Genomic DNA, 27,105 nt, shown 5'->3' with positions numbered 1-27,105 from the left:
TAAATTAATTCTGCATCTTATGTCCTCTAGTGTTATTCTACCACTTTGTAATAATTTGTACATGTTCTGTCCTCTGTGCCAGACTACAAGTTCTAGGATAGTGTCATGACTCTCTAGGTCACTATTCTATTCTTAGTGCCAGGCACTAAGACCACTATATAGTAAGCACTTAATTGACATTTATTAGAATGAATGAACAAAGCATGAGTAAGTTCTTAGTGTATGAAGTGTGTAGTGTGTGAAGAAGAGAAATAGGTTAATAAATAATAAGGCTAGAAGAGAGTCAGTCTTCAGAAACCAAAATTGTCAATTCTAGGAGGCCTGCCCTTGGCCAAAAGGGATTCTTAGCAGGGTTTTTTGTTTTGTTTTGTTTTGTTTTTTGTTTTGTGGAGAAGGGCAGGAAAACTCTCCTTCAGCAATATAAATCCTTTAACTGTATGTTGGATATTTTGCATAAGAATATTTAGGATACCATTGTTAAAATCCTTAAATAACTCACTTGAATTTGGGGGAGGGCATTGTTGAGAAATGGCTTGTGGTGTGGGCACATGTCAGAAAGATTTTAGAAACAGAATGTGCAGAACAAGGCAATACAATACCCAGTTTTCACTCTCATGGTCGCTAAAGGTGAATCATAAGAGTCAATCCAGATATCCTTTTTTTTATCCCCCATAATTAATTCAATAATAGAGCTTTAATCTCTCTACTGCTTTTCATCTCCAATAGTACCACCTGGCTGCCTCACTGTTTTTCCTGATTTTACTCTTGCTGCCTTCCAGCTCATGTCCACTTAAACAGCTAGAAATAATTTAAAAATAATAATTTTCATAATTCTTTGGTGTAAATATATCAGGGTCTTGTTATACTAACAATAAAATTTTAATTCTTTACTATGGATTGCAAAGTCTAACATTATTCATTGCAATTCTGCAACTCACTATACCCGATCCATACTGGCTTTTTTAAGGTTTTGGAAAATTCCAAGCTTTTGCCCACTTCTAGGACTTTGCATTTGTTTGTATTTCTTTCTGAAATGCCATGTAGTATTTTGTTTGTGTTTGTTTTTGTTTTTAGCTTTGATGCTTGGCAGGCTCTGACGTATTCTTTAGTTGTCAGTTCAAATGTTACTGCTTTAGTCACCTTTCCTATGATTCTACATAAAGTAGTCACACCATTTCAAATATTTTATTCTCTATCATATCAACTTAAAATTTTCTTTACAGCAATTAACACAATTCTCTCTTCCACATCACTATCTTTTCATTCTTAAGAATATAACAATCTGAAACATCATGTATTGTTTACCTGTTTATTATTCTTCTAGAATGTAGCTCTCACATTTTGTCCTTATATATATCCAAGGACCTTGAAAATGGTTTGGCACATAAGAACTATTCACTAAGAATTTTAAAAATTAATGAATTAAATCTTGCAATAAAAGGGAAAATTATTACAAATGACTATCACATTTGAGGGACTAGGAAAATAGTAATATCTTTAATTGAGCTGAAGAATTGGTGGTAGAAGTTATCAGGGAGACTAGCAGGTGAACTATGAAATGCACAGGTTAAGAGAGCTGATTTTAGCATATAAATTTTAGAAATATAAAGCCCCGTGGGGGTATAAAGGTAAATACAGCATATTCCTATCCTCAGTATTTCCCGTTTAGTAGCTTATAGCTCTGTGCATGTATGTAACTGTGGAGAAGCCCTGCTCAAGGGTGTTCTCATGGCCTGTAAGAGAAATCACCTTCCAGGTTTGTAGTGTATACAACAGGGTCTAAGCAGAAAACAGATGACACACATGAGTTTTATCAAGCACCACAGAAAAGTGTAGGCATGGTTAATATAAGTCAATATAGGATGGTAAAGCACGGTGGAGACTTGTTACCATGCAAAGGCCTATAAGGATAGCAGGAGAAAGTGGTTGCATAAATGGAGCTAACCTGCTGTTCAGTGGGGAAGGTGCTAATAGAATGGAAACCTTCACTACATTGCTCTATATTTCATGATAAAGTGCTGACACTGCTCTTTGGCAAACCCTACCAGAAACCAGAGGGCAAGAGAACCTATCACTTTATTATATAAAATTATATCTCCTAAAAGACAGAAAAATTAAGTAGCATGAAGTTCCAATGTTTTTCCCTTATCTATAACCATAGAGTCTAAAAAAGGGTGGGGGGGGCTGGTACATAATAGTTCCTTACTAAGCATTTGAAAAATGAGAGAATGAATGATTATAAATAGGATGTAATAAAAGAAAAGAAAGTTATTTAAAGATACAAGATCATCTGTTCTAGAGACTAGGAAAATGGTGGTATCTGCGGGTATATGAGGTAAATGCAAACTATCTAGTACAATTTCTCTTTTATTAGCTGTAACTAATTCAATAATGTATTTTTGTAGTTACCACTTCTAGGGTGCCTGCTATGTACAAAGTATTATTTTAAACCCTTTACAACTGAGTGAGATAGGAAGCTGAGGCATACTCATAAAAAGTGGTTATCTGTTCCAGATTTCACAAATGCTAAATGGTGAACCTGGAACTTGAACTGACATCTCTCAAATTCTGAAATCATTCACCATAACAAAGAATATTATCTCCTTGCATTGCATACTAACCATCCCTTTCTCTCTATGGTCATTAATTTTCCAAATTATTTTATCACTTTTATTCTTCCTTTCTATAAAATGAAAGAATTAAATGATATGATTTCTAAGATTCATGTCAATATTGGGGTTCTATTTATTTAGATTGGTTATAATTATTTGTGTAATATTATAGCATAAAAATGAATAGAGGTTTGGAGGCAAAATATGCACCAATATCAAGGGAACGCAAAAGCAGTAATAACTACTCTTCAGTATAACTTGGATTTCTAAAGAAATATTCAGGAAGTAAATGCCAAATGATGTCAAGAACACTTTTACCACAGTGGAAGTGATTATATTATATTGTGGGTAATGTGTTTTTTATGAGTTGAGACTGCTTTTTTACTAGGTGATTTATCACATATGCAGTGTAGCTGCCTAATTAATAATAAAATAGATATTACCAAGTTTGAATCTTATTGATGTTTGCTCCTTAATTATATTGGTTTTCTGAGGCTGGTGTCATGAAATACCAGTTGGTCTATCTAAGAGATTCATGAACCAAACAATATTTTAGAGTTGCTTAAAAAATGGGAATTACCATGTCTTCTCATGCACACTAATATGAGTCAGAGAAAAATTTGAAAATTGGCCCAAAAATAAGAGAGAACTATGTTTGGAGGTGAGCTCTGCAATTTCCAGCCCAGTGATGCTGGATACTTAAGTCTGTGAGCATATTTTATTAAGTTTTTGTGAGAATAAGATTACATAGTTTACATAAAATGCTTAGCATTATGTTTGTCCTCTAGGAGACATTAGGTGGTGGCTGCAATTATTAACATGAGAAAAATATCAGTTATTATAATATAAATTCTTATTATTTAGCAGAAATTATTATAATTTAAAAACAGATGAATTAAGCAATATGAATTACATATTTATTATAAATATGAATTACATATTTAAGTGCAATAATTTGCTTGAACACAATTAAATCATCACTCTAATGCTCTTTTTTGATCTGTTTACCAGCATCCTTTTTCATTGGATAATGAAAGAAATGAACAAGCAAAACTCACTTCCTTTAGAATTCTTAAAATCTCTAAGTACCTCTCTCCTAGTTCACTTTCTAAGATATATAGAATTTAAGGCTAAAATGAGATACTAAGAGCTCTGTATAGTATCAAAAGTTTGAGATGTATCTCAAAAGAGAATGAGGTAAAAATAAGAATAGTAAGGGAAATATACCATACTTATACTCAGGGGGAGAAAGCATTATATGCAGAGTAAAGAACTGATAAAGACTATAAGAGATGATTTAACAAATACTGAAATATAAACATTAAATATGATCATTTTATTATAAAATAACGTATACTTACTGAAAATATCCAAGTAATATTTAAATATATAAAGCAAAAATTGAAAGTGAGCACTCATTCTCCCAAATCTCATTTTTTCCAAATTTCATCTTTTCCATATACATATGTAAAATAAAGCTAGTCTTTAAATTCTCCCTCTCAAACATTTCCGGGAATTCCAGGATTAATTATATGTGTCATCTGAATATAACGTAGACTTCTCTATATAGTAGCAGTGGTGGGTGGATATGTATTTGTATGAGGCCGAGAATGTTGTCTCCCACATATAGTTAAAACACCTGCTTGCAGAACCTATCTTCTTCATTCTCTGTTGAACATTGCTGATGTCAATTCTTTGTGGTGGACACATTGTAAAGTGATCTCCAATGAGTCACATCCTACATAATCTCTATCACTTGAGTGCTCTATAACCTGTGACTTGCTTCTAGCCAACAGAAAATGGCAAAGGTGATGAGATAGTCACTTCCATCATTATTATGCTACCTTTCATAAGACTCTTGTAGCAGACTAGGGAGAGAGTCTCTTATTGGCCTTGAAAAAACAAGCTGCCATGATGTGAAAAGACCTGTCAGAGGATTTTGTGTTTGGAGCTATGACTGGCTTTTAGAAGCTGAGAGTAGCCACACCTGACAGTCAGCAAGAAAACAGGCATCTCAGTACTATAGCTGAAAGAAACTCAATTCTGTCAACAGCCACATGAACTTGGAAGAAGAACCTGAATTCCTGAAAGGAAAGGAGCCTGGCCAATATCTTGAATGATTAAAGTTTTCTACTGTGAGATAATTAATTAAGCTGCTGTGTTGTGAATTCTATGGATGGCTTCAAGCTACTCACTACTGGCAGCCTCTGGATAACCATACACATCTGATTTCTCTTCATCACCAGCTCATTTTAGAAGTGAATTCCACATTATAGTGGTACTTTTTCTTCATCCTCCATATAGACGATCACATGTAGTGATGGTGGGAGTAATTGAGAGAAGGTTTAAGTTGGCTATCTATTGCACCATAGCCAATTTAAGAATAAAGCCTGGCCATTTCTTCCCACAAAATTCCTGTATGGAGGGTGATTTTCAATCAGAGTTTAAAATAATGCACTTCCTGGTTTCCGCCGAAGCTCTCCAGTGAATCATACAGGTACACTGGTGTAGATCTGATCCAATGAGAAAACATAGATCAAGTTATTTCTCAAAGAACTCCTGTACTTTTTATAAATTAGGATGTTGGGTTGTTTGTTTTATTTTTAACTTATAATTAAATATTATAAAATAAGTTTATATTATGAATTATATAAATTAAGATGTGAAATTTGTCACTCTTCTAGTCTATGCTTCAAGTTAAAATTTTATCATTCTTGCTGATATTTCAAAACAGTTCTACTAAAATTTTAACTGTACACATACAATCAAGTACATATTTCTTGTATAAAAATGGGGAAATGCTATATATTTTTGTCAGCTACAAATACAAAATAGTATTGTTCCAGGATAGTATAAGTAAATATACACTGTATTTTTTTATTGCATGATAACACATTGCAAGTACTCACACATATGTACATATATACACACTTGTACATGTATATTTGTGTGTGTATATTACATATCTATAAAACTTAGTTTTATTTATTTTTATTACTTCTTTTCTCTGAATTACATACTTCTTAAAAATGGGATTATATATTTTTGAATGCTTCCAACATTCAAATAAAATACAATATAGAGTAAAGAGATACTTCCTTAAAAGATAAATGAGATGAGTGAAATATTTTATACACTTTTAGTTAAATGTTGTTTGGTCTAGGAGTTCTTGGGTCTTCATTTAAAAGATAACGCTTTGACATAATAATTATATCTTTGTACAGACCTCCTTGGACAAATTCAGTTTATCCCCTTCCTTTCATTATGTATTATTTTTCTTGGATCATTTTTAAAATATTATGTAAAAGACTTTTAGTAAATAACTTTATGTCAACTGCTAGCAATATCTGAATGGAAGCTTAGCCTGAACTCATCTATATATTGACTTCAAGGGAGGTATTTCATTCTAGCTTCAGTCACAACCCATTTTCTATTAAGGACAGCTCTCAGATTTGTCCCATATATAAATTCCAATGAGAGAGTATGATATATTAGTTCTCTTGCATTTCTGGAATATGTTTATGCATCATCCCAGTGTATTTCTAGGAAGATAATGGAAGGCCCACATTGCTTCTTGGTTTGTCTTGGACGAGAAGCATAACTTCTGGCAGCATTAGTTGAAAAAATTTGGGGGAAGTCATTCTTCTTTCTATGAATGAAAAAGGTATTTACTAGTATTATAAATAAACATAATCTCTAGACACTCTCTAAAATTTTAATTCTAAACAATTACTTAAATCAATGATCCTATAAAAAGCTGCTGAGAGAACAGAAACAGAACAAAAATCCACCTAAGAGTAGTGCTAGTAGAGAAAACAAATTGGTGTACTGTGGTTGAGTGTAGAATAGAATGCAGATTGGGAATTGAGATGGTTTTGCAATGTGTTCACCTAGTTAGGCTAAACTGCATTTCCCAAAATTTCTTTTAGTGTACATTTCCACTAGAGAGAGCCACAAAGGAGATTCTTGGGAGATTTGAAAGGCAGAAAGGAAGTAACAGTCATTTTGTAGCTCACACATTTATTGTGGATCTACTGACTCACTCCATTGGTGTGAAGCAGTGGCAGGGCCTGCAATTGTTCAATTTTTTCTGATATTTTTCTTTATCTTCTCAGATTGCGTGTATTTGGTTATGATTTTTGACAAAGGCTTCAGTTTCTATAAGTCATCCTTGTTACCAGGGACAGAGATAATAAGAAATCACATTAATTTCAGTGTGTTTTTTTTTTATGGGGTTTTAGCTCATGTTTGGAGTTCCAGCATGCTCATGATCTTCCTTTCCTGACCGAATGCCTGCCCTGTGGATTTCAAATTACAGCTTGAACAAGGAAGCAGCAGCCTTAAAGAGATGGCTTAATCAGTTTACATAATTGAGTGAGTTCCCTATAAAACACACACACACACACACACGCGCGCGCGCGCGCGCGCACACACACACACACACACACACTACTGGTTCTGCTTTCCTTGTTGAACCCAGACTGATACATGAAGTTAAGACAATAACCATAGACAACTCTTTTATTAACTTTTCTTTTGAAGGGGAGCAGAGATAATATCTGGAGATGATATGAAGTCAAGGATGATTATAACAGAGAGTTCTTGATTCTTTTTCTATGTTCCTTTTTCCAGAAGCAAAAGAAAGTCATGAGGCAGAAGAAAAAGAATACAATCGATCCTAACTTCTCCACAGAAAATAAGAAAAGGAAGAGCATATAGGCACAGATTCAGATGAGTGAGTTTTCTTCCTCCCCCCAGCTTTATTTCGGTATAATTATCAAATTGTGCATGTATGTACCCTATGATGATTTAATATATATATACACATTGTGAAATGATTAACACATCTATTACCTCACATAGTTACCATTTTTTTCCCTCTGTAGTAAGAATGCTTCAGATCTATTTCTTTGGCAAATTCTCTAGGTTCATCCATGTTATTACAGAATTTATTTATTTTTTATTGTAGAATAATATTCCATTACATATAAGTAATATTACAGGCAATTGAAAAAATAACTATTATTATTATCTGGAATCCTTTGTGTCAAGATTGGATATAGAGTAGATATAATATTGTGCTTAAGGAATTCCTAAAGAAATGTGCCATGAAAGATCCAAACTTTTAAATAAAGCCATGTGTGTATAATATTAGTATATAATATATTTTATATACTATACAACTAAAGCAAAAATATGTGTATATAAGCATAAACATAACCAATAGTTATATACTTTTATATATATATGTATATATATATACTTATGTGAGTGTTTATGTGTGTGTTTATTATAGTTTGCAGTTCATAAGATACTTCATAGCCATTAATTATGACCATAAGAATTGGATGTAGGTATTATTTTTTTACCTTACAGAAAAAGAAAAATTGCTTATAATTTGATTGAGACCAGTAAATGTCAAAGCTAGAGCACAAACTCATGCATTTTAGTTGTTTTTAGAATATATCATAATCATTATTACTTAATAAATATTTTAGTGTTCAGTTTTTAAAAAGCAATGTCTAAAAAAATCAAAAACAAAACAAAACAAAAAAACTAGTCTCTTTCACACTATTATGTGACTGACCAATTGACCTTCATTTTTTTAAAAAGAAATTATAACAAAAGACTATATTTTCCTTACATAGGTCAATGGGTACCTCATTCAATATAGCTGTCAATTATGTTAAGACGTCTGCTAAAAGTTCCTAATCGTGATAATCATTATCACCATTATCATCCAAAGATTCCAAAACCTGATTTAAAGTACTAGACTCTATTAAACTTAAAAGAATTGAGGCTAAATGGAATATTTATGTTAAAGAAATTTGGTTTTCTTCCATCTCTTAATAATGGTTTATGAGGTTTACCTAAATATGGCCATTTTAAGAAATTGCTCCTGTTAATGTGGGTAGTTGGAACAAAAATTTTCTAGGAGGGACTCTAGAAAAGAATCCCCACCATTTCATTTGAATAAATAAACTTTTTTATGATAAAAATAATACCTTGAAATGTTAAATAATACTTTATGTATGTAAATGAAGTTTATTTGCTAATTTAATTATAATAGTCAAAATCATTAAAACTGAAGAATTAACCAGACTTCTGTTTTATAATTATAGTTTCTAGAAAAGGATTCATGAATGAACAAATCACTTGATTACCACTGCATTCTTCTGCTGAAATTGATAAGACAATTAAAATTTCCCTCCTAATGAAATTTAGTAAGAAAAAGAAAGTACAATTGTAGGCGTAGCCAATAGTTATTTACCATATAATATAAAAATGTGATAGACACTTAGGCATTGGCTGATTTTTTTTAATTTAATGATCCATATTGAATTATAAAAGAGGGTCCTTAAAATTAATTTACTAATTTCCTTTCAAGTTATAACTCTTTTCAACTTTCTGTCATTTTATGCAATCTAAAATAACCTATCTGACATTTTAATTAAAAGAAAAACTGGAATAACATAATTTTTTCTACTTAATAATTGAGTTAATTTAAATATCTAGAACTGTAAAGTCTAATTGTCTCAGAAAATTCAAGGATATACAGTGCAAAATATAAAGAGATGACCTGACAATTAATTGACCAAATATCCTATTTCCTTATTAAACCAAAATGTAGGCTTCTTAAGAATTACCTTATTTTAAATCCATATGTTATTCTTTACATTTAAACGCCTCTGAATTATTTTTTTTGACATTTTATTAAGAAAGACATATAGAGTAAGTGTCACATGACAGTGCAGACCTAGTAGTTGAACAAGTATAATACTTTTTGTCCCCATCTACCATTGTCAAATATCTATAGATCCATTATTGAGTTATAGTCCTTCTAAAGGAGACTTCCTCTGAAACAGTGTATATGCCATAAATTTATCCCATAGAGCAATCTTAATATCAAAATGAGTTATGAAATATAAATTGTATTAGTATACTAATTTGTACTAGATAATATTTTAGTGATTTAATACAATGGTAATACTGAAAAGTAAACAACCATAAAGTTTCAATGACACACAATAATAAATATTGATTTAGTTCACACATCTGCATGTTGCATCTGATTGGGCTGTGCTCACTTGTGATTCCACAGTCATCTGCTGAGGGTCTTGTAGGTGGTTCTATAGATCTGGGTTTATACACAAGCCTGGGTGGTCAGCTAATGGCCTACTTTTGTAGGATGGCCTCAGCTGGGATAGTTTGGTGCACTTGGATCAACTGCGCCTTACTTCCAGCTTTAGAATGCAAGCCCAAGTATGTTCTCCTGTTAATTGCAGGGTAGGAAAAACAAAAGGACATGTTCAATCACTTATTTTAAACATCTGCTTTTGTCAGAGTTACTAATATTCTTTGGCTAAACCATATCACATGGCTGAACCAAATCATATATAGAAATCCATCTGAGTGAGAAGGCACTATGTGATGAATGTTATTATGTGCTACTCAGATTCTCCTTCAGGTATGAAGGACAAACTGCCTCAACAGATGTGAGTGCTACTGGAAGGCATTCTTCAAGTGTCAGCTTAGTTTAGAAATTATCTTAGCCAAAGGAAGCCACCTCACCAAAGATCTTGCCTCCTTCTGGAGCAGCTGATATTCAGTTACTTGTTGATGCAGGAGTATTAAACCCCAGCTGTAAACAGTTCTGAATAGTAATTCCATTTTCAGATCCCCTGTAGGGTTTGCTGAGTCTTCCACAGAGACTATATTACAGTTTAAATTCTCCTTCTGTCCAATCCTGCTCCTTCCATTCCATTCCACCTGCGTTTAGGCCAGGGTCACTCCCTGATTTACTTTCTGCCAGCAATCTCCACCTCAGATTCTACATCCCAGGGGACCCAAGCTGCAACACTATGCAAATTACATGGGAAAGGGCGTAGCTCTAGGGAAAGGTGAATCTGAGTAATGAATATCATCAATTTAGTACAATTTTCTAGTATAATAATTTAGTAGTGTGAAATTTGATCATCCTTAAAACAGTAATCACAGAAAAGATATTTTTCCTTTTTTTCCCAATTCTGTTTTAGTATTGAGTAATGTTCTGGTCACCTAATATCGTAACTAATCTGTTCACATTTTTCTCTTTGGTCATGTTATTGCCTTTTTTTAGAATGTGTTGATTATATTGATTTGTTTGTCACAGTCGAACTCTTCATCCAAATTTGAGTTTAAATCTTACTTTCTACTAGATATCTCTTCAATTTTTCCTTGTTAGAACTTATTTGTTTACTCTCAGCTTATTATATTTCAATTTTTGGATTTGTCATGTCATATTGATAATTTATCTTCTCATCTTACCTCCTGATAAGATCTCCAAGGGTTAAGATTCTGTCACAGACATCTTTTTCACTTCTTAGGTCCTCTAGCAAAATGAGTTAGCATAGTTCTTTTTCTAATGTAAAAATCTGAATAATTTTTAAAAAGTGATTGTTACCCATTGTCTTCCATTAACCTCTCTCAATATGAACATATATGTCAATAAATATCAAATTTAACAACTCCTTTTTATAAAGAATATGCATGATTTTTCACAGGACAAGCATATGAAATGCAAATAATAAAGAAAGCTTCAGTAATAGTCACAAAATGCAAAATGAATAGGTGATGTACTCCAAGCTAAATATCTCAATTTTAATCTATTTAGATATAAACCATTTACAGAATAGATAGTTTTCAGGGTACTTAAGATTTGTTTTAACTACATATAGCAAGACATGCACATATAGAAATTACTGTCATGAACTAAGAAGTTTTTACTCACAGTGTCTTAAGAATAGGAGATGCTGTACTCCACTCAAGGCCATATAGAGAAGAAGCAGGATGGGTCAGGGAGCAGAGAGAGTAAAGGGGAAATGGGGCAAGAGCCTTTAGTATAGTTTCTGTGGAAAGAAATGGGTGAGATAGGGAAAGCGGGCTAACGAATTCGAATTCGCTAATCTGAATACTTTAGTGGACTCTAGGGCACATAGTCTGTCCCTACCTGACCCTGGGGTGATTAGGGCAGGGGAGTAGTGATCTAGAGTTTAGGAACCCAATAAAAGAGGTGGTTGTAGATATAAGCGCTGGAATGCTTAGTTTACATATAGGCACCCTCCCCAGTGAGTTATATACTATTCTAGGAATTGGCTAGCCTTAGGAGGGGCAATCCTTCCAGGATCAGCAAAGCCACAAGATGTTAAAGCAACAACAACAACAAAAAGGAATAAAAAGTAAGTGTTAATACACACACTTTTTTAAAATTTATACTCTTCTTTTCTGGACCTCCTGAGACATATTTTTAGAACCTCACCAGTTGTGTTAATGCATGATTTATTGTTCTCAAGAAATACTTTCATTATGTATTATTTATTCCAACTGACATGCCCACACAAAATCTATGCAATCTATTTATACAATCTATCTTCCCCTTAGAAATTATTCCAGTCTAATCAAGAAGCTGTTCTCCTCACTAATAGTTGATATACATAAACTTGTTGCCCTTTGGCTTATTTTGTTGATTTATTTTATAAGCATTTGTAGCCCACAAAATAACTTATTTGCCAAGTCAGTAGTTATATAGTAGTTCTTTCTTTACTACCCATGTCTCACAAAGTCTTCATACTCTTAAGACAAGAGCAAATTTATTTTGCTTCTTTGAAACTCTAAAATGTGTTTTATTATTTCAGTTACTTATCTGTTTTTAATTCAAGAGTTTCATCATATAACAAGTTAATATTTCACCAATTCTTGTTATTAAAACACAATATTATCATTGGTCTCTAGCAACTATAAATTCTAATTCTGTTCTCTTTCATGGAAAGTTTTAGATTGGAAAGCATATGGTTTCTAGGTTGAGAATATATATATATATATATATATATATATATATATATATATATATATATATGTTAATCCCATCTTGCTGCACTTGATATTATAGGCACCTTAATATTATTATCATTAAAAGTAAACTATACATTTCTGTATGTAGAGGATATCAGGTAAAATGGTATAGTGGAAGCCTCCAAAAATTCCACCTTCCATAAAAGCAATGGGGGAATTTGAAAGAAACATCAGAATCAACACTTTCAGAACTCTGAAAATTATTCTGAGTCTTGCAGCACTCTGGAGAGCATTAATGCAACAACAGAAATATCCATAACAACAAAAACAATGAATCTTGACAAAAACAGTAAATTTTATGGTATTATAACATGCTTTATTCCTATCTCCCAGCAGCTCTTCAGTAGCTTCGAAAACCAACATCCCACAATCAGGGTAAAAATTAGCAGCTTGGCAGTTATTGGAAGAGGCAGACTAAAGTAGGAGCTACTTAAAAGCCCTTTTCCTAGAGAATTGTCATTATTTGACCTACCTTGGTGGGTTTTTTGTTGTTGTTGTTTTGGGTTTTTTTGTTTTGTTTTAAGATCTCACTTGCAAACGTGTCTTCTTTTAATTTAACTCAGAGCTCATGCAAAGAAACAAGAAAATATGGGAAAGTAGAAAAAAATCAGTAAATTGAAACTGTCCTAAAAAGCCAACATTTTGAACTTACTAGATAAAGACTTTCAATTAGTTATTTGAAATATGTTGAAAGAACTAAAAAAAAGCAGTACATGAAGAAATAATGGAAGGTATGAGAAAAACAGAATATTATTAAAGACAGAAATTATATAAGAGAATGAAATAGAAATTATGGAGTTGAAGAATATAACACATAAGATGAAAAATTCTAGCAGATTTGAGCAAACATAATTAAGTATATACAAATTTAAAAATAGGCCAAATGAAATTATCCAGCTTGAGGAATGGAAAGTACAAAGAACAAAGACAAAAGAACAGAATTTCAGAGAAATATAGGAAACCATTATCTGTACCAACATATGGATAATATCCCAAAATGGAAGGGGAGAGAGAGGGCAGAAAAACTATTTGAGAAAATAACGGCCATAAAATTGACAAATTTGACGAACAACATTACTACGCACATCCGAGAAGTTCAATAACCTCCAAGCAGGATACGTTCAGAAAGATTCACACCTAGTCACACCATAATGTAACTGTTGAAAGTCAATGCCAAAGAGAGGATCTTAAACACAAGAAAGAAGTAACTCTTCAAGTACAAGGAAGTCTCAGTAAGGTCACAGTTGGTTTCTCAACAGAAAACATTAAGATCTTGAACCTTCGAAAGTGTTTATAGTCTACCTTACTCTTATTTGTTAATTTATCACACTTTATTAGTTTGTTAGGGCTGACTTAACAAAGTACCACGTACTGAGTGGCTTAAAAAAGAGAAATTTATTGGCTCTCAGTTCTGAAGGCTGAAAATCTAAGAAAAAGGCATAGACTTGGTTTGTTACCAAGTGAAGTCTGTGAGGAAAAATGCTTTCCATGTTTCTTCACTTGCTTCTGACAATTTTCTTTGTGCTGTGGCTTGTAGAAGCACCATCCTGAGCTCTGCCTTTATCTAAGTATAGTGTTCTCCTCCTGTGTGTGCCTGTGTACAGATTTCCCTCCTTGATAAGAATATCAATCATATTAGATCAGAGGTCCTACCTACTCAAATTACAACCTCATATCAATTTAACTAATTAATTCTGAATAAGGTTACATTCTAAGGTATTGGTGGTTAGGATTTTAACATCTGTACTTTGTGGTGACCCAATTCAACCCATGCAATTTTTATTTGTAAATAATTTTACCTCAGATAATTGTGTATTTTTATCATAGCATATAATTTAGTATTGTTGAAAAGTTTAATGACATTTTGTTTCTGAAAACTTGAATATGTACAAATTTTCTATCTTTTCTGATTTTTCTCTTTTCCCCCTGCTGCTCTGAAATTTTCCAATAACATTTGTTGAAGCGAGTGTTTATTATTCTCTTAATGAAGGCTTCAAATCAGTCCAATTAATTTGTGTATCAGTTAAGGTTCAAACATAAGAACAGAACAATAAAAGAGAGATTTGTGAATAAATGCACACATATACATATGCACAATAATACATATTTAAAGAGATTTATTCCACTGAGGAGCCTGGATAAGTGAGTCCAAACTCCATAGGGGAGATAGTCAGTAAAGGAAGATCATAAGCTGTTATTCATAGAAGGAATGTCTTCTCTTTCTTGTTGATTAAGTCAGTCCCACTCAAATGCTCCAATACAATCATTTTTAGATAAAATAAACTGATTAGAGGTTATGTTTTCAAAAAACTTGACAATACCTGGATTAGTGTTTGAATACTGAGGTGGACTGTAGCCTAGACAAACTAAATATAAAAATAGCTATTGCAATCTGTAAACAGAATTCTCTTGGTTTTGAGAAATTTTCTAAAAAACATTGCTTTATTCTACTGTTTTTCTTGAAAGTACTATGAGACAGCTGTTGGAAACACAGTTTGGTCTGTAATTTTTATAAGTCTTATTTTCCACCTTTTGACTTTTTAATATTTTCAACACTAATCTTTTAGTTTTATTTTTTACTCTCAGTAATTTTTTAAAGTAGTCTTTCTTACTTTTAATCCACAATATTTTAATTATTCATTCCCTAAATTTTCCTGTTGTAGTTCTTCAGGTGCAATAGCTTGCCTAATTACTCTAAGGTTATTCTATCTATATTTTATATGTTAATATAAATAAATACAAATATGATATGATACATATGAATATACACACATATATTCACACAGATATACAATTTTATTTTTCTGCTACCTGTGCGGTCTCTTTGCCCACTGATTTTTTCTTAATATAGGCTTTGGTTCTCTGATTTCCATTATTGGAGGATTTTCTTAATAATCTTGGGATGCTTATATTGTTGCTGATACTTAAATAGCACACAAAATAGGTTGAGATTTATGTTTGTAGAACAAAAAAATGTCTACTGTTTAATGTCCAGCTATGGATTCTACCATTTCATTAGCATAGTTTACTCTTCCCACAGTATCTTTATTTTCCCTCTAGGCCAATCAATTTTCCTAGGAAAATAATTTTTCAATTTCTTTCTGGAGGGCTATTAGCTTGGCTATCAATATGTTTGAAGCCTAGTGGGCAAAGAAACCAAGAGTTCTTCCTGCTCACCATGCAAACTTCCATTTTATCTGTTTCCATTATAAGGCTTTACTTCTGACCTTTAATATACCTAGAGTCTTAATTTCTGTGTTTCAAGCTTTCTAGAAATACATCTCCTACATTCTACCAGAGTGTAGATGGAGTAATCAACTCTCGATGTAGATGAGGAGGGAGAGAGGACAGTAGCGACTAACTTCTTGTAAAGATATCAAACCAATTCATCTTTTTCAGGTCTACCCCTTCAGTTCCTCTTAAAAAGTACTTGGTGACTGAAACTGTTAAATCTTCCTGGACTCTGTGACTTAAAGTATTATTATTCCCACCATTTCTAATCCCACACACTTAAATTTCAACTTCTCTGCTTTTATAAGGGCTGCTGATCTGTTGCTTTCCTTCCTTTAAATATGTTATTGGTATCATTCATCTATTTCATCTCTTCTTATATTCTTTTTGATCTTGAGTGTTTAAATGCTCTTTCTTGATTACATTTTTGTGAATCTTTAAGAGCTTAAAAAAAGACATTTGTATTCAGTTCTCCAAATTTACCCAGACAAGGCATTTATTTGAGTTATATTTACTAATCCAGTTTCATGAGATTAGTATTTTAGCCAGATATTTATTTTCCTAATTGTGTTGTGTGTATTATTAGCACATGACATGAAGTCATCTGCTGATAGAGACTGTGTGAGCTGTTTACCATTTCTGCTGACTCTGTGTTCCCAGTTGTTTTAGTTAAAAAGCATTTCTAGGGCTGTAGCAGAACAGTTCTGAGCTAGTGTACAGCATTCTCTAACTCTTTTGCAGATATTGATATAACACGGGTCATTGAATGGTGTAATTTCCACTGTAGAGCTGCTATTGATCTCTTTCAGTGAGTCAATATGCACTTGGTTTATTCTGAAGTCATTTAGACAATTGAGGATGATGAGAGATTTCACAGTCAAATTCTATCCTTTGGTCCATTAATAGACTACTACAAATGAGTAATACTTAATATTCTATGCTCTCTTTATTTAACTGTCAAGAATAGGTAACTGAGTTCTGTAATAGGATTCATAAATCAAAATTAAGATTGAATGTCATGTGGTCTTCCCCAATGCTGCTACTCTGTGCAATCATAAAGAAGCTGTTAAGATTGAGACTTTGAAACAAGACTACAAATGTTACAATTCTGACTGTTGCCTCCAACATGCAGTAATGGGTAAGTCTCCTACAATTTCTTCATGTGTAGAATGCAAATAGTAGTAGTAGCAGCAGTAGTAGTAGTAGCATCAGTAGTAATTATTATTATTAGTAGTAGTAGTAATAATACTTCCTGTTCTTAAAATAATTGATTAAATGGTTGCTTAAATTATATGCTTAGAACATGGTAAATCTCTATTATATCATCATTATCGTTATTAAATTGAAAACTGATAGTTAGATGTAGAAAACTTCAAGATTGTCAGCTGAAGCAATTATTTTTCTTGAAGTACAACTATATATCTGTCTCCTTTCCTGCAGTCTTGTCGAGACTTTCAAATCTTTAAACATTTATTCCAGTAATTTTGGAAATTCTTCATATAATATGGTGATGGTTGCTTTCAGGCGGATTCTTGAAAAGCAGTAAATATTTTTTTGAGGGGAGCAGTGAATGAAGGGAATATATATAAAGAGGGAAGAGAAGCATTGCTTTTGACTTTTAATAGCAACCCTGTCCTTTGTTATATAGCAGTCTTTTTAAATTACAGATGCAAAAATGGAACAACATGATACACAGCTTAATATATTCTCAGCCAGTTTATGCCTCATGGAGCATGCAGATCTGCTTATGGTCTAGAGATCATTGTACCTCGTACGTTGCCCATATTCTCTTGTTCTTAAAAGCTATAGCCCAGATTTGTTTTATTATTAATGGAAGTAGTGATTTGGTGCAGAAGAACCTAAGGCCAAGAAAAGTTAAAAAGAGCTTATATTTCAAAAAGCTTTAAGCAAATATTCTCATATCTAATCTCTTTATCCTCAATATATATTTTTGGGGGGTCATAACATTTTATTCTCAATGTGTTTTTATGTGCCATACCATATTGAAGATGAGGGAAAAACATTCAGAGAAGACATATATGTTAGAATAATGCCCCCACCCCCAAAAATACCCATAGTCTAATTTGTGGAACCTGTGAAAATGTTATTTTGTAAGGCAATGAGGCTTTGCAGATGTAATTAAGTTACGGTTTTGAGATAGGGGAACTATCCTGAATTATTTCAATGGGCCCAATATAAACCAAAGTGTCCTTGTAAATGAAAGAAAAATGCAGAAGAATCATTATTCGAGTTTTGAAGTCTGAGAGAGGCTTGATTGGCCATTGCTGGCTTCGAAGTTGTAGGAAGGCGCCACGAACCAAGAAATTCAGGCAATGTGAGAAAGACACGGGGACAAATTCTTCTCTAGAGCCTCCAGAAGAAACGCAGCCCCACCATCCCTTGATTTTATCTCAGCAAAATCAATTCAAGACTTCTGATTTCCAGAAATCTCAGATTATGTATTTGTATTAAGGCATCTAGTTTATGGTAATTTGTTAGAGCAACAATGGGAAATTAATACAGTGAATGATTGGGCTGTAACTTTACAAAGACAGGCAGAAACAACACTTCAGACATATAGATCACCATTGCACAATGTTTCCAAATATAGTTTGAAATGTATCATTTTTGAATTTATATATGAAAATATGTATTAAGGTAAAAAAGTTATAAAAAACTTTTATATCACTATGTATACTTAACTGGTTTTATCCTATTTGAAAACACTACTAACTTAGGATACAATAAATGGATGATGTTATAGTTTACAAAGAACATACAGAAACATATATAGGAGCACAGCCTCAAATTTATGTAAGCCATATTCATGATTTAAATATGACTGGTTATAGAAGTTGATTGATTAATTGGTCCTAAAAACCCCTATTTCCTCATTGTTACTGCCTTTGATTTTCTTCCCAATTTTTTTTTGTTTGCTTTGCCAACCTCCATTTACTCACTTCCGGCTTTTTAATAAGAATTAGGCTGAGGTGTTTTTTGTGTAGAAAATAAATTGGTTATGTGGAGATTAAGTTAATCCTATGTGAACTTTTTAATTTACCTCCACTTCTACTCTACCATTCCCCATCTGCATCCTACATCTGCCTTTTTTTTTTTTTTTCATGAACTCTCCTAGTAATGAATAACTCTCCTTTGCTACGGTAAGTGACTTCATCTTTGTACATGATCCAAACCTCCTTCAGGAACTGTCCATTAATCTCCCTGCTCCCTCTGCTGGCATCTTAAATTTCTCCCTCTTGTATGTTCTCTCTTCTACTTTCCAGCATGATATTTCCCCCACATATCCCACCATCAAAAAAATAATTTTGCCACATTTTATGATGCCAACTTATAAATCTTTTTCCTCTCATATAATTTTGAAAGAGTAATCTGCAACTGCATCTTCTACTAATGTGTTTTTATATTTTCTACAGATATTATTCAGATTTGTTTTTCAAATAAAAGGGATTGTGATTTAATGCCAAATTTTCTCTTAAGATAAGGAAAACGTGAACTAACTCCAGGTGGCTTCAGTAAAATATATTGAAAGTAAATATGTAACTATAAATTCAGTGGTTCCTTTGCAGACTTCACTCTCCTTGATAGATTGGCAGCATTTAAGATTATAGTCAGGAGGCACATAACTATGTTTCAGTCAACAATGGATTGCATATGCGACAGTGGTTCCATAAGATCATAAGGAAGCTGAAAATTCCTATCCTCTAATGACATCGTAGTTATCACAATGCTGTAGAGCAATGTCATACTCATGTGTTTGTGGTGTTGGTGGGGTAAACAAACCTATTATGCTGACCGTAATAAAAATATAGCACATGCAGTTATGAACAGTACATAATACTCAATAAGGATAATAAGCAACTATTACTAGTTTATGTATTTACTATACTATACTTTGTATCATTATTTTAGAATGTACTCTTTCTACTTATTGAAAAATGTTTACAGTAAAACAGTATGTCATGTTACACCATGTTTACCACATCTATAATGGCATCATTTTCTCTTGTGCTTGATTTAACCTCATGTTATTTTTTTCATCATGGTTCCTAAGCATACACAATCTACTGCTAATGTTGCCAGTAAGAGGCTATTGACCTGGAAACAAAATTAAACGTGATTAAGGGCCATGAAGGTGGAAACATCAGTGATGGTTCTTGCTTGCCAGTCAGACATTACCCTTTTCACAATAGTTACAGTCTTGAAGAATAAGAACAAAGTGATGAAACCATTGAAATATCTGCTTCATTGAAGGCAACAAGACTAATAAAATTCCCAAAGAGCCTGTGTAAGACAGGCAGAAACTTCTAATGACCTGGATTAAAGATCAGACACAGAGGTGTATTTCTCTCAACACTATGACAATCACAACCAAAGCAAAAATTTTGTTTGTGATGTTAAAAGAAAATGTTGGACCCGACTACAATGTTGAATTTACTGCTAGCTCTGGGTGGTTTAAATGATTCAAGACTTGTTACATAATGTGAAAGTGAGTGGTGAGTCTGTGAGTGTTCATATGAAGGCAGCTGAAGAATTTTTGGAAACTCTAGATAAGCTGATCGTAGAGGAAATGTACTTGTCAGAGCAAATAATCAATGTGGATGGAACCTCCCTAATCTGAAAATGAAAGCCTGAAAGAACTTTCATACAAAAGGAAGGCATACCAATGCCAGGTTTTAAGGCTTTTAGGGCAGGCTAATAGTCTTTTTGGAGACAATGCTGCAGGCTACAAATTGAAATGCTCTGTGATCTGGCTCAGTGAGAAACCCTGGGCCTCCAAGCCTATCAATAAGCACACACTGCCAGTGTACCAAAGGATCAATAGGAAGTCGTGGATGACCAGCTTCTCTTCAAAGATGCCCTCCCGAATAGATATGACAGCAAAACGGAGAAGTACTATTTGGAGAATAACATACCTTTCAAGATTTTGCTTAATGGTGATAATGCTTCCAGACAGCCATCTTTTATTGATTATCTTCATCTAAATATCAAAGTAATGTTTCTCCCTCCAAACACTTGCTTTGCTCTAACCAGTGGATCAAGCAGTTATCGCAACTTTTAAGGCCTTCCTTAGGGGGACCTGTGCCCAGGCTATTGCCGCAACTAAGGAGACACTGAGAAGACACTGGTGCAATTCTGGAAGGATTACAACATCTACGGCTGCATCAAGAACCTTGCTTGGGCTTGGGGTGATGTCATCAACGAGTGTATGAAAGTCATCTGGAAGAAGATACTCAAGAGGTTTGTCTAAGACTTCAAAGAATTTTTTAAGAATGAGAAAGTAGCAAAAATCAACAAGACTGTCATTGAGATGGCAAACAACTTTAAGTTGGATGTGGACGAAGATGACATTGAGGAGCTTCTAGAAGTGGTTCCTGAGGAAGTAACTAGGAGTTGTTGGAACTGGAACAGGAAAACAAAGCTGAAGAGAAGGTAAGAAAAAAAGAAACTGAAGCAGTAGAAAAAGAACGCCTAAGAAAATTCACAGTGAAAGATTTAGCAGAAGCTTTTGCAGACCTCAAGAAGATCCTTAAAAAGTTTAAAAAAAAAATAGACCCAACATCAACAGGATTTCATTAATAAAGAAGAATGCTCATGGTGCATTATCCGTTTTTTAGGAAAATTTACATGAAAAAAATAACCAAGAAAGCCACTGTGGATATATTTCTGAGAAGAGTAAAACCTCCTCAAGAAGGGCCTCAGGCAGGTCCCTTAGAAGGTATTCTAGAAGAAGGCATACCTTTCATTCCTTCTTCTAATGAAAAGGTTAATATAGGAGATGACAGATCCGTGAATGTTACTGCCACTGAAGACCTTCCAGTGAGACAAGATGTGGCTGTGGACAACCCTGTATAAGCCTAAGCTAATATATGTGTTTCTATCTTAGTCTTTAATAAAAAAGTTTAAAGAGTAAAAAAAAAAGTGAAAATAGAAACATCCTTACAGAATAAGGATATAAAGAAAAAAAAATTTTTTGGATAGCTGTATAATATGTTTGTGTTTTAAGATAAGTGTTATTACACAAGCATTGAAAATTTAAAAACTAAAAAGTTTATAAAGTAAGAATGTTACATAAGATAAGGTTAATTTATTATTGACAAAAAAATATTTTTAAATAAACTTGGTGTGACATAAGTGCAGAATGGTGTACTGTAATGACCTATTACTTATTCTCTCAATATCCACTCACTGACTCACCAGAGCAACTTCCAGTTCGGAAAGCTCCATTTATGGTAAGTACCCTATGTAGATGTGTCATCTTTAAAAATCTTTTCTACCATATTTGTACTGTACATTTTCTATGTTATGTTTAGATATACAAATACTTACATAATTGCCTATAGTATTCAGTATATTAACATGCTGTACAGGTTTGTAGCCTAGGAGTGATAGGCTAAATCATATAGCCTAGGTGTGTATTAGGCTATACCTTTTAATTTGTGTAGGTGCACTCTGATATTCACACAATGATGACATTGCCTAACAATGCATTTTTCAGAACATATCTCCATCATTAAGCAAGACATGACTGTATTGATTATACATCATGACCACTTGTAAATCTCTTCACCATCTAGAAAATTGTTTAGCTAGCAGGTTGTTGTGATCATTAATTCTTTCCTATCCCCAGAGCCCTATATTCAAGAAATCACAGCCCCTATTTTATCAGGAAAATAGAATACACTGTAAATCTTTTAATAGAGAAAATTGAAAATAGAAATTGTTCAAAAATGTTGAGGGAGAAATGAAAAAAAAAAAACACAACATCAGTTGGATTAATAATGCAAGAGCACAAAGGAAAATGGATTTACAGAGTCCAGGAAACTAGTGCAGCTAGTTCGAGCTCCAAATCAGTTCTCATTCCAACACAGGGGCTGAACTCTCTTGATGGAAACTTAGGAGTCTATATCACAGGTGTCATAGTCTGCTCCAGAACCCAGAACTACAAAAAGAGAGTCACTTCTCCCCTGCTTTTTCATCTCCTGATCTTCTATTAATGCCTCTCATTGGCAGAACAGAGCTGAAAATCGATTGACAAAAAAGCTTGAAAAAATGCAATTTGTGGTATCTCAGCCCCTTTGAGTTACAGAAAAGTGGTCAAGTGGTTGGGAGAAGTTATGGAATCAGAGTCTATATTGTTTAGAAAAGTTAGGGGAATAAAAGGAAGATACAGTTACTTAGATCGTTATGGAGAAAAATACTACTCTGTACCCCTATTCCAAGCAAATCACTTTATAGAGTGACTAGTATCTGAGAGCAGAGAGTAAAGAGGCAAATTACACAAATAATTACCCACAGTTACTCAATATTTATTCATGTTACTTCTTTCAATCACATCACTTTCTTCTATTTCAAGATTGCATAAAATAACATCATGCTTCCACTTAAAATGATACAATCATCACTTATATAATACACTATCTCCCTCTTCCAAAGAAGATAGGCACAAAATTTACCCGCCTCCATATTCAGCTCTGATTGATGTTAATCACTCTTTGAGTTCAGTCACAATTCTGAGTATTTTGTAACTTAAACTTGAAAAGGTAACCAATATTAACTCTATAAGGAATAATTCATTAATGTATGTATACATTACCATAGTTTCCATTTCTGAACTCACCATGAAGATGTAGTTACTCTTTGTTGCTTCATTCTTCTATTTCTTGTTCATGCTGCTTCTACCCACAGCCAGTACTTCAGCTGATTGGAGTTATTTACCTGGTGGAGTGACGAAAGCATCACTCCTGAAGGCTCTGAGTCATTAGCTAAATTTGCATGGCAGTACAGGAGTATAAAAATGACTACAAACCAAACATGTTTTCAAATTAATTTTTAAAATTTGATTAAAATATTTTAAAATGTAAATAAAAAATGTCCAAGTCACAAAATAATTATTTTTTTTTTCTAGTGGGTATGTCAGTTTGAAAAATTATTTTGTGACTTTTAAATTTTGTTATTTTATTGTCAGTTATAAATGTATAAACAACTGAAAAATAGGAAAAAAATATTTAAAATAATATGTATGTAATATGCTGTAATTTAAAACATTCAAAACATTAAAAATTAAAGTGTTTGGTTTCTTTGCAAAACCTCACCAAGAACAGTTTAAATAGTGCTTGCCTTCTTCTTCATGTCCTGGAACTTATAGCAGGGAGTGAGGATAGGTTTCCATACCTCGGTGAATTGTCATACTTCATTTTGAATTTTTATAAACTTCCGAAATGTTATCCTTTGCACTTTTAATGTTATGAAATATCCATGAACTTTTTTATTGTAGAATTTCCTTAGGAACAATCATTATCCTTTTCATCACTTTCCTCATTTATATCAAGGACTTCACCTTTGCTAGGTTCCACATATTTTGTTTCTCCAATGACAGCATTGTTAACATTAGCTCTTTCTTCTATAACTTCATTTATATTCCACTCAAATTGCTTCCAGTGAAGCAGTTTTCATGACTTTGTTGCACTTTGATTTGAGGAGGACAATTTCCTCTCTTAATTACCAATTTTTATCAATAGTCACATGTTTATCACTGGGATACAAGGAGAAAACATAACTACTTTCTTTTCTGACTGAGCACGAACCAAATAATAGATGTCCAGTGACCAATCATCAACAGACTTTGAAAAAAGTGGCATGAATGGTTACTAATTGTGTTGCGCATGTTATTTACATAGTGATTTGTGGATTGCAGAGCTGGTAGTGAAGATTACATTTCATCAAATTACTCTCAGTTAATACTTGGAATCTGAGCTGTGTTCTTGGGACACTAGTACTTAACTAAACTATAGCAACTAAAATTTGCGTATTAGAACCATACGTGAGAACCATTTGTACATACTTTTTCTACTTGATGATGAAACACTGCTGCACATCGCATATTTATGGAATTCTGGATCAGATAATACCCAATTCATAAAAAAACAGTACAGTTTGCAGAATTTGAGATCCCAGCCAGGGCCAAATGTCAAACCAAAGTCTGTTTCTGAAAGTAGAAGAGTTATTTGTAGAAGATTCACAATTTTGTTCAAAACCCTAGAGTTCTGAGTTACTGAGACTTGTCAGAGGCTCTATACAAATCCCCAAAATCTTCCAATTTGCTTTCTCTTCTCAACTCCGCAGGCTGGTGTTGTTTCCATATGATGACAATTTTAGTTCTGAATTTCATGATTTTATATCTTGGAGAAGAGTCAGCTTCCCTGACTCCCATTTTTTTTAAAGTCTCATGATTTTGACATAGTGGCATTTAGAAGAAGAAAATCTTATCACGTAACTATTCTGCTTAAAAATCTGTCAATATTTCTTTAAAACTTTAGGACAAAGACAAAACTCCTTAGCATAGATGGTTTTTATGATATGGTTCCCATTTAATTTTTAGCCTTTCCTCTTAGACTCTATGATCCATTGTGAGTACCTAAAGAAACTGACTTTTTACTTCAATTCTTTCCTCATGGTTCTCTCTGTTAAAATCTTCAGCTTTTCCTGAACAACTGTTGTTGAACAAAATATCCTAATAATAAATCTTTGGGAATGTTTTCCATAATCTATCTAGTTGAAATAATTTTTGTCTTCTAATTTTTGGGTTGTCACTAAAAGTTTATGACAGTATGTTGTGCTTTACTTCTATTGTATCTTTCACTGCTCTTTAATAACAAAAAATATATTTTATGTACCTAAGGCTTAGTACAACAAAACACATTGTTTTTAAATTTCTTTTTTCCCATCTTCTGTAAAAATATTTTCTTAGTCTTTTCTTTTGTCTTCAGTTACTGTCTAAGTTTTTGGATCTTTGCTTGTGTTCATCTTGTCGCATTGGTTTTGCTCAATTTCCAACCAAAGCTCTCCCATTTTTATTGATCTATATGTTCTTATTTAGTTATATTATTTAATCCTCATGACTTTAAATACTATCTTTGAACTGGTGATATCTAAATCTATACCTTCACTCCAAGTATTTTCAGATATGCTAGGTTGCACTCACTGCTATTTATTTGAAATCTTTATTTTAATGTTCCAAAATATTCATGACAGAAGGAAATAAATACCTCTGTTCCCAACATGTATTTTTCCTCTGAATATTTTAAGTAATAGCATCATTATCCATTTAATTTTAGCTTCATTTATTATTTTTCTCAAATACTTAAATTCTATTCATGACACAAAAAATTAGTATATTCTATTTCCTCTGCAGCATGATAAATTATAAGAAGAATTGAAAGCACAAAACTATTTGTCTTTAAGGAGTCAGATGAGTGGTGGAGAAAGTGACATACTAAAGAAATATTTTTCTGTGAAAGTAATTCCTTATTATTGGGGGCCAAGTAGCCATCGACATCTTTGGAAAAGTGATACAACTTAAATGTTGAGTTTCCCAAGGGATGGAACAGCATATGCAAAAATAAGGAGCTTTGTAAAAAAGCATTCTACATTGTCTGATCTTCCTAAATCAACAGATGTCGAAATCCTTTCAATTGCACCTCTGAAATTTTAGTGAAATATATTATCTGCATTTTATAAGTTCCACGGAATCTGTGTATTTACTATATTATCTTATCTCCAAACATTTGTTTTTTTTCCTTTCTTCTCCTCTATCCTAAATATTTAAAGCAATAACTTAAGAAGAAATCAGGTTATAGTACTTTATTGTACAAAAATAACCATTAGATACTATTTTCTACAAGATAAACGCAAATCATTTACCTTATATGCATGTTATCTCCAGCATCATATTCTTTCCTTATATCTCCACCAAAATGTATTCAAAAGCAGGAATCCATGGTCTCAATGAAAAGTGCATGAGTTTAATGAGTAGCTGCTTAACAAAACCATTTAATGAGTAACTAGTAAACTGTTCATTATACGACCTTGGAGATGTACCTCTAGCTCTATGAAATCTCTGTCTCTCTCTCGCTCTCTCTCTCTCAATCTCTCTCTATCTCCCCCTTCCTTCCCTCCCTCCCTCTCTCTCTCTGTCTCATTCATCTTTCTATCCAATTGGTTTATTCTATCTCATAATCGTTTTTCTTTGAGATGTATCTAGTCCTAATGGGAATTTGCATTTATCTTTTATTAATTAATTGAATTCTTATGACCTGTGAGAGTATATTCATTCAACAAACCATAATTGATTGTTTTCTTATTTTCTTGAGACAATTAACTATACTTTCCTCTGTATAGTATTTTATTATAAGTGTAATGGCTGCCATCACATTGTATTATAATTGTGCTTACTTATTGTTTTTGTACATTAATTTAGCTCTTTGGGGCAAGACCTCTCTCACTTAGAGTAATGCCTGGTTCATTGTTTATGTTCAATAAATATTTGTGGACTAACCAAATAAATCTTTGT

General features: G+C 32.9%; 1 long non-coding RNA gene across 1 annotated transcript in view; it reads left to right on the top strand.

Moving 5' to 3' along the window:
• The first annotated feature begins 7,163 nt into the window (after positions 1 to 7,163).
• LOC107516577 overlaps positions 7,164 to 27,105 on the top strand; it is a 51,759-nt gene continuing 31,817 nt past the window's right edge. Inside the window, exon 1 of the long non-coding RNA XR_001598332.2 lies at positions 7,164 to 7,347. This is a non-coding gene — a long non-coding RNA (uncharacterized LOC107516577). The remainder of the gene's footprint in view (positions 7,348 to 27,105) is intronic.

This window comes from Rousettus aegyptiacus, unplaced genomic scaffold (assembly GCF_014176215.1).
Source record: "Rousettus aegyptiacus isolate mRouAeg1 unplaced genomic scaffold, mRouAeg1.p scaffold_m13_p_10, whole genome shotgun sequence".
Taxonomy (NCBI): domain Eukaryota; kingdom Metazoa; phylum Chordata; class Mammalia; order Chiroptera; family Pteropodidae; genus Rousettus; species Rousettus aegyptiacus.
Note: the sequence above shows the minus strand (reverse complement) of the source record. Positions and strands in the feature narration are given on the sequence as shown.